The sequence below is a fragment of the Triticum dicoccoides genome, chromosome 2A (genome assembly GCF_002162155.2).
Source record: "Triticum dicoccoides isolate Atlit2015 ecotype Zavitan chromosome 2A, WEW_v2.0, whole genome shotgun sequence".
Classification (NCBI taxonomy): Eukaryota; Viridiplantae; Streptophyta; class Magnoliopsida; order Poales; family Poaceae; genus Triticum; species Triticum dicoccoides.
Window position 1 is genome coordinate 465,274,359 of NC_041382.1, and position 8,964 is coordinate 465,283,322.

The following is an 8,964-nucleotide window of genomic DNA, read 5'->3' on the forward strand; positions in this document are numbered from 1 at the left end:
GAAGGTTAGCCCCACTTTCGTTGTTACAAATGATTTGTTAGATGTGATCCAGACACTGCCACGGTTCTATGTTATTCTGGATGTGATTAAGACAGTGTCACAGTTTCTACCTAGTACTCCCTCTGGTCCTTTTTAGTTTGCATATAAGATTTGACTGAAGTCAAGCCTTGTAAAGTTTGACTATCTTTGTAGAAAAAAGTGCCAACAATCATAATCTGAAATGAATATCACTAGGTGTCATGACTTAAAGTTTCATATTATATAACTTTAGCATGCCAGATGTTGATATTTTTTTCATATAAATACGGTCAAACTTTGTGAAGTTTGACTCCAGAGAATTCTAATATGTAGAGTAAAAAGGACCGGAGGGAGTATCTAAAAATGTTGCTATCTCATCAGCGGTGCCACTAGAAAATTATTTAGCACTGCTTCAGCTTTTTGTGCGGCCAACTTTGGTCCACACATCCGAGAAGCCAAGTAGTAAAATACTAAAAACTTTATGGCACGGAGGAACTGGGCATCGGAGCAACTAGGTGCTCCGGAGTCCGGTTCCCTGATTTTTTTCCTCATCATCGGCTCGCCAGTGCAGGGCAGCGATGCAAAATGTAGCAACAGTTGTCTTGGCACCGGTTTTGGTATACATAGTGGATAGCCTTAGTGCTATTAGTTCTATGTTACTAATTTTGTGCATGTACGCACGTGTTAGTATCAATTTGATGTCATCTAAACACTGTCTCTATGTTGTTGCAGTTAGGCCTTTTTCACTGTTTTGACCTTCTCAGCAAATCTTAGCACAAAATGAACTCTATCGAAAACTATTTCACGATCTGACCCTTTTGGTAACGCCACAAGCTGTGGCGTTTCTTCTCTATTTAGAAACGCCAAACTAGCTCGCGTTGCTCCCCTTTATAAATAATTGGCAAATCTGAGTAAGCTAGTGAAACACCACTAGCATTGGCCTTTGGCACTTGGGCAGCAATGCCAATGGGCTTGGCGTTTCCAGCAATGTCGCACGCTGTGGCGTTTCTGCCCTGCCACATAGTGTCTCGACCAGGCCAGCAACGCGAGCTAGGTTCGTGTTTCTATATAGTGCAGCAACGCCCCGGTCTGTGGCATTTCTGAAATGGGTCAGATTGTGAAATAGTTTTTGAAGGAGTTCATTTTGTGCTAAGATTTGCTCAGAAGGTCAGATCAGTGAAAAAGGCCTTGCAGTTATATTTAGCTTCCTCATAAAATGTTCAGTTTGTTATTTATAGTACATGACTAAGAACTTGTAATGTTGTTGCAGTTAATTAGAGCTTCTAATATTTCTAAATTTTGTTGTTATCTCAGTAAAAATTAATTCATTTGCACATTGATCTTTTTGAGAAGATATGTCATAATTAACATGTTTCTTTGGTTTTTCAAAATATGTATTTATTGATTTCTATGTTCCTAGAAACCCATTTCCCCTACAATTGTTATTGGTTTAGTTTTAATATTATAGGATGAATGGAAGTGTTCTTACCTAGAGTGGGTTGATCAAGAGTGGCCACAGTCTTTGAAGATGTGCCTAGAAAAGCTCTGGAGCATGTATGAGGAAGAGAACAGAGATAGGCTTAGAGAAAATGTTGTCAAGGTTGAAGAATATTTTAAGATGTGGGCAAAAAGAGGAAGATGGAGAATGAGCTCAGATTTTTTAAATTAGACTTTGCTAAGATGGTGTTGGCGAAGGAGGAGGCACTTTCCTAGTTGGTCAGTGCAAAACAGGTTCTTACTGAACTGAAAGCAAAGGCGGAGAAGACGAACTTGGATGATCATGCATCAGTCGATTAGGGAAATGAATATATTGTTTTATTAACATTATTCTTATGAAGGTGAACTAGCTATATGTTTTACTTGTTAGAGTAGTATATATATATAGCCATGTAGCCTTTTGTCTTTACCTCATTGTATAAGGGGTTTTATGTATATTTCCTGCACCTGTGCATGTATATATACTGGCCCATGGCCCCATGGGAATACAAGTTGCATATTTCCTAACATGGTATTAGAGCCTTAGGGTTTTTTTGGCACGCGCAACTCGTGCTCTCCGATCCAATCTCATCTCGCACGACTGCTGCCTTCTCACACCGGCCGTCGTTGTCTTCCCCGTGGATGTGCTGCGCCTGCAGGTCAACGCCCCTCCATACCCCGCGCAGGTAGCTCACTGCATACCTGCTGCTGTTCGCATGCTCCTGCATCCACAAGCACGTGGCCCACTGCTACTGCACCCCAGTCCGCTGCACCCAAGAGCTTTGTGTGGGTCCACTCCATCCGCTGATTGTCATCTGCTATTGCTGTTGTTGCTCCACCCAACCCACTGGCCCCGTCCTGCCCGGCTGCTTCCTTCACAATTTGGGCGTCAAGGGCTGCTTCTGCACCTCCAGCCTACTGTTGTTGCTCACGGGTGCAACTGCTCATGTGCTGCTCTTCCTACTGCACCTCCACAACTGCCTCTGGTCTGAATCGGTGCTACCTCGTCCTCTTTCACCGTTTCCTCTAGCCGGCTCTCACGTCCGGATCTGCTGATTCTTTCTACTGGATTGGTCATCTGCTGCTTCTGATCTGTGTAAAAAAACTACTATGGTGTCTTCCGCATGCTCTCCGGTGATTTTTGACAGTGTTTTCGGTGTTCCCTACACTGATCCTGTCTCGCACATGTTCCTTTCCTTGGTGCTTGGTGCTCGTCCATCTATGCAGTTGTCCTGTATGGCAATTTCCGTAGATGGTGATGGTCGTTCTACACCGTTCTCTCCAGACAGTCTTGGTGGTTGCTCTTTCGTGACTCTTCCTACGACTTCTGCACATGGTGATTGTTGCTCTACACTGACTCCTATCGTGACTTTCACCGGCTGTGCTGGTACATATGACTCTATCGACCGCGCATCGCACACGCGCCTTCCCTTGGCACTTGGTGCTTGTCTACATGCGGACTCGTCTCCTCCATCGGCCTTTGCTGATGCTACTGGTCGTGCTACACTGCCTCCTCTGGCGGCTTCCATAGGTGGTGGTGGCCGCTCCTCTCCCAGTGCTACTACGTCGCCTACTTCAGCTCTCTACTTCACCGAGCAGGAGATTGTGGGACTTCGCGGTCTGCTGACCGCCTCCGGCTCTTCCTTGTCGGGTGCATACGTCGACCCCTTCAGTTAAGCCCCTGACTGTGTAGGAGATTATGCGCCTTCGGTGCTTGTTAGCTGCATACTCTGGTTCTTCACCGACGGGTTCTGTTGGTTCTGCTACTGACTCCTCTAGCATTGTGAGACCACCTTCTACACAGTCAAGTACATCTCCATGGATTCTTGATACTGGAGCATCTTTTCATATGACTCATGATTCATCCACCTTGTCTTCTATTCGTGCTCTTGATTCTCCTGTTCATGTTCTTACTGCTGATGGTACCTCCCTCCCGGTTCATGGTCGAGGCATTCTTAGCACTTCATCTTTTCATGTTCCTGATGTTGCTCATGTTCCTCGACTTACCATGCAGCTCATTTCTGGTGGTCAAATTGTTGACTCTAGTTGTCAGGTCATTCTAGACTTTGACTCTTGTTCTGTTCTGGACCATCACACTGGTGCTCTCCTTAGTGTTGGCCCCCGGCACCGTGACTCTCGGGGTCTCTGGGAGCTTGACTGGCTTCACCTTCCCTCCGCTGCTACCACCGCCAGTCTCTCCACCTCTGTTGCCTTGTCTACCAGCTCTTTTCAGCAATGGCGTCATCGCCTTGGTCATTTGTGTGGCTCTCGTCTCTCCTCTTTAGTTCGACGCGGCCTTCTTGGATCCATCTCCGGCGGTGTGTCTTTAGACTATCAGGGTTGCCGTCTTGGTAAACAGATCCAGTTACCTTATCCTCATGGCGATACTGTGTCTCAGCGTCCTTTCGACCTTGTTCACTTTGATGTTTGGGGTCTAGCTCCCTTTGCCTCGAAGGGAGGTCATCGCTACTATATTATCTTTATAGATGATTTCTCTCGACACACGTGGATATATTTTATGTCTTCTCGTAGTGAGGTCTTATATATCTATAAGCGTTTTGCCACCATGGTTCACACTCAGTTCTCTATGCCTATTCGGGTGTTCCGTGCTGACTCTGCTGGAGAGTATATCTCCAAGATGTTGCATGGATTTCTTGCCGAGCAGGGTACTCTTGCTCAGTTCTCTTGTCTTGGTGATCATGCTCAGAATGGCATGGCTGAGCGCAAGCATCGTCACCTTCTTGAGACGGCTCATGCGTTGATGATTGCAGCCTCTCTTCTGCCTCACTTTTGGGCTGAGGATGTCTTCACTTCCACATATTTCATCAACCTTCAGCCGTCCACTGCTCTGCAGGGTGGTGCTCCTTTCAAGCGTCTTTTTGATCGTTCTCCTGATTACTCGACGCTTCGTTTGTTTGGTTGTGTTTGCTATGTTCTTCTAGCCCCTCGTGACCGCACCAAACTGTCCGCTCAGTCTGTTGAGTGTGTCTTCTTAGCCTATAGTGATGAGCATAAGGCCTACCGTTGTTGGGATCCTATCGGTCGTCGGATGCGTATTTCTCGGGATGTGACTTTTGATGAGTCTCGTCCCTTCTATCCGCGCCCATCTTCCTCGACCTTTTCAGTGGAGGATATATCTTTCCTCACTTTTCCTGACACACCTACCACTCCCGTTCAGCCCTTGTCTATCCGTCGTGCTACCCCTGCTTCTCCACCTATTATCGATTCGCCGTTACCATCGCCCATGGTTTCATCACCTCCCATGTCACCCGATTCTCCACCTTCATCACCAGTGACTTCTTCATCTCCATTCCCTGAGTCTACCTCGGTGATTCCTCCTCGTATTTTTCCATCTTTTCCTCAGTATTATACTCGTCGTTTGCGTCCTGTGGATGCGTCTACTGATGTTCCATCTTCCTCCTCTCAGCCTACTTATGGCTTACGTCCTCCTCCGCTTCCGCCTGTTGATCGTCTTGGTTTTCCGAGCACCGGTGCTGATGTTCTAGAGCCGGCTTCTTATCGTCAAGCTGTTGTTCATCCCGAATGGCATTTTGCGATGGCAGAGCAGCTTGCTGCTCTTGAGCGCACCGAAACGTGGGACCTTGTTTCTCTTCCTCCTGGTGTTCGTCCGATCACTTGTAAGTGGGTCTACAAGGTTAAGACTCGCTCTGATGGTTCTCTTGAGCGCTACAAAGCTCGCCTTGTGGCTCGTGGCTTTCAGCAGGAGCATGGTCGTGATTACGATGAGACTTTTGCTCCTGTGGCCCATATGACCACTATTCGCACACTTCTTGCCGTAGCCTCTATTCGTCATTGGTCTGTGTCTCAACTTGATGTCAAGAATGCCTTTCTTAATCGTGAGTTGCATGAGGAGGTTTACATGCAGCCCCCACCTGGGTATTTTGTTCCTAATGGCATGGTCTGCCATCTCCGTCGCTCTCTCTATGGCCTTAAGCAAGCCCCTCGCACCTGGTTTGAGCGTTTTGCCTCTACGGTGACTGCCGCTGGTTTTTCAGCGATTGCTCATGATCCAGCGTTGTTTGTCCACCTTTCTGCTCGTGGTCGGACTCTTCTTCTTCTCTATGTCGATGACATGATCATCACTGGTGACGACCCCGAGTATATTGCCTTTGTGAAGGCCCGTCTTAGTGAGCAGTTTCTTATGTCTGATCTTGGTCTTCTTCGGTACTTTCTTGGATAGAAGTCTCTTCTGCCGCTGATGCCTTTTTTATTTCCCAAGAAAAGTATATCCAGGATCTTCTTGCTCGTGCTGCGCTTACTGATGAGCGCATTGTTGAGACTCCCATGGAGCTCAATGTTCATCTTCGTGATACTGATGGTGACCCCTTGTCTGATTCGACGTGTTATCGTCATCTTGTTGGGAGTCTTGTCTATCTAGCTGTCACTCGTCCGGATATCTCTTATCCAGTCCATATTTTGAGTCAGTTTGTCTCTGCTCCCACTTCGGTTCACTACAGTCACCTTCTTCGTGTTCTTCGATATCTTCGTGGCACGATCTCTGACCGTCTATTCTTTCCTCGCTCCAGTTCATTATAGCTTTAGGCCTTTTCGGATGCTACGTGGGCTAGTGATCCCTCGGATCGCCGTTCACTTTCTGCTTACTGTGTTTTCCTTGGTGGTTCTCTCATTGCCTGGAAGACGAAGAAACAGACCGCGGTTTCCCGTTCGAGTGCAGAGGCTGAGTTGCGAGCTATGGCTCTTTTAACGGTAGAGGTGACTTGGTTACGGTGGTTACTTCGGGATTTTGGTGTTTCTGTCACTACACCTACCCTGCTATTGTCTAACAGTACAGGTGCTATTAGCATTGCGCGCGACCCTGTGAAGCATGAGCTCGCCAAGCATATTGGTGTTGATGCTTTTTATGTGCGCGCTGGTGTGCAGGATCAGGTTATTGCTCTTCAGTTTGTGCCTTTCGAGTTACAGTTGGCGAATTTCTTTACGAAGGCCCAGACTAGAGCACAACATGGCTTCTATCTCTCCAAACTCAGTGTTGTTCATTCACCATGAGTTTGAGGGGGGTGTTAGAGTAGTATATATATAGCCATGTAGCCTTTTGTCTTTACCTCATTGTATAAGGGGTTTTCTGCATATTTCCTGCACCTGTACATGTATATCTATTGGCCCATGGCCCCATGGGAATACAAGTTGCATATTTCCTAACAGTATTGTGCTGTTTTCAGGTCGCTATCGTACTGTGATGTTAAAATATATTTATGTGCCTGATATGAAATTGGCAAACAGTTCTTCGATATGAAATGTGAATTTGCGTAATACTGAAACTATTAATTGTAAACTAATAAACCTGCTAAATGGGTCATGGAACTTTGCAAACAGTTCTAGTAGTAAAAGCGATTATGATGGATAGCCCAATGCCATAAAATTTTCTTCATCAAATCGTCTATGATATGGTTGAATAAAGCAAACGGTTAACGGAGGAAGAGCGTGTGTGAACATTACACCTATCACACACGAGGATATACATAAAACTATGTGGGATGTATATACGAACGAAAATGTTCATCTGGGATTCACTATGTGGGATGTGCAGACAAATGGAAACGTTTCTCTAGGATTCACTGTGTGGGATATGCGGATGAATGGAAACGTTTCTCGTGGATTGACTGTGTGGGTTGTGTAGACGAAGGGAAACATTTCCCTAGGAATCACTGTGTGGGATGTACCTATCAACGGAAACAGTTGTGCCTATAATATTGTATGTGATGGCTAGCCTGATCGCACACGAGCTCATTTTGCGCAGCGTGTGTGACCGGAGGGTCTATCCCCGACGGTTTATAGGTCATGTGGGAAAGACCCTCCTTATCGCCCACACTCACTAGGCGACGGTTTAAAATGCCATCGCGGAAAGGGGTTAACAACTGTTTGTATAGCAGCTCGCTGTACCAGTGATTGGTCCCCCTTTAATCCCGTATGAATCAATTTCTATGGTATGAAGAAGCTTCTGTCACTCTTGCCCTCCAATGCATAGAACTATCAACATACAACTAACCCTATGGTGTGATCCACACGTGCGTTCATATGATGGACACCAAAGGACAGCAACATAATCACAAGCAAATTAAACCAATCATAGCAATTCACCAAGTACCCCAAAAGACAACAAAAATCTACTCAAACATCATAGGATGGAAACACATTATTGGATAATAATATGAAGCATAAAGCACCACGTTTAAATAGAGGGTACAACGGGTTGCGGGAGAGTGGACCTCCAAATATAGACAAGGCAAGGTGCCGGAGGTGTTGGTGAAGATGACAGAGTTGTTGGAGTAGATCACCGTCACATCATGATTGCCCGGGCGACGTTTCGGCGCCACCCGGAGAGAGGGGGAGAGAGCCTCCTCCTTCTTCTTCCTTGCCCCCCCAGATGGGAGACGAGTTTCCCCTCTAGTCCTTGGTCTCCATGGCTCTGGAGGGCAGGAGCCCCTCCAAGATTGGATCTTCCTCTCTCCCTCTCTATGTTCTCTTCGGTTTCGCGTTCTTGTTTCTGGTCCTTCACCGTTTCTTAAATTCCCGGAGATCCGTAACTCCAATTGGGCTGGAATTTTAGCACGATTTTTTCCGGATATTATCTTTCTTGCGGCGAAAGAAGGGCAGCAACCGACTTACGAGGGCCCCATGAGCAATCTGGGCGCACCCAGGTGCCTCGTGGCCCCATCAGGCACCGTCTTGCGTTGATTCTTCTTCCCAAAAAACAAATATATTTCAAAAATCTTCATAAATTTTTATCGCGTTTGGACTTTGTTTGATATGGATATTCTGCAAAACAAAAAACGTGCAACAAACAGTGGGTATTGGATCAATATGTTAGTCCAAAAATAACATAAAATATTACCAAAAGCATGTGATAATTATAGAATATTGGCATTATAGATACGACGGAGACGTATCATGGCCGTTGTTCATGTTGGCAAGCGGTGCTCGACTATGTCGCTCAGAGCATGTTGAGCGTCCTTGTCCGCGAGCGGTTTCAAAATGATTTGGCATGAATAACTATCTACTTAATTAATTAATTATAAAAATAATTAAGTACCTACCTAATTCTCTCCATGCCTACTTAACTGTCAACCAAGCCAATTAATTATCCGCCAAATTGGAAAAAAAATCCCTACTTCTAATATCTGTAGGCATAATTAACTATCTACCTAATTAATGAATTGCATTAATGACTCAGTTTTCAAATTGATTCAATGCAAAAATCCTATTTAAATGAACCCAATTAATTGCATATGTAATTAACTATCGAGCTAATTAATTGCATTAATGCTTTTGTTTCCAAATTGATTCAACATTTGATTTCCAAATTATTTTTGCATGAATGACTGCTACAAATAACGACTATGTAAATATTTCCTTTGATAATAGAGATATTACACATTTCAAGCACCTCTTGTATTGTTTGATTGAGTCTTTGTTTTTTTTGAACGGTCA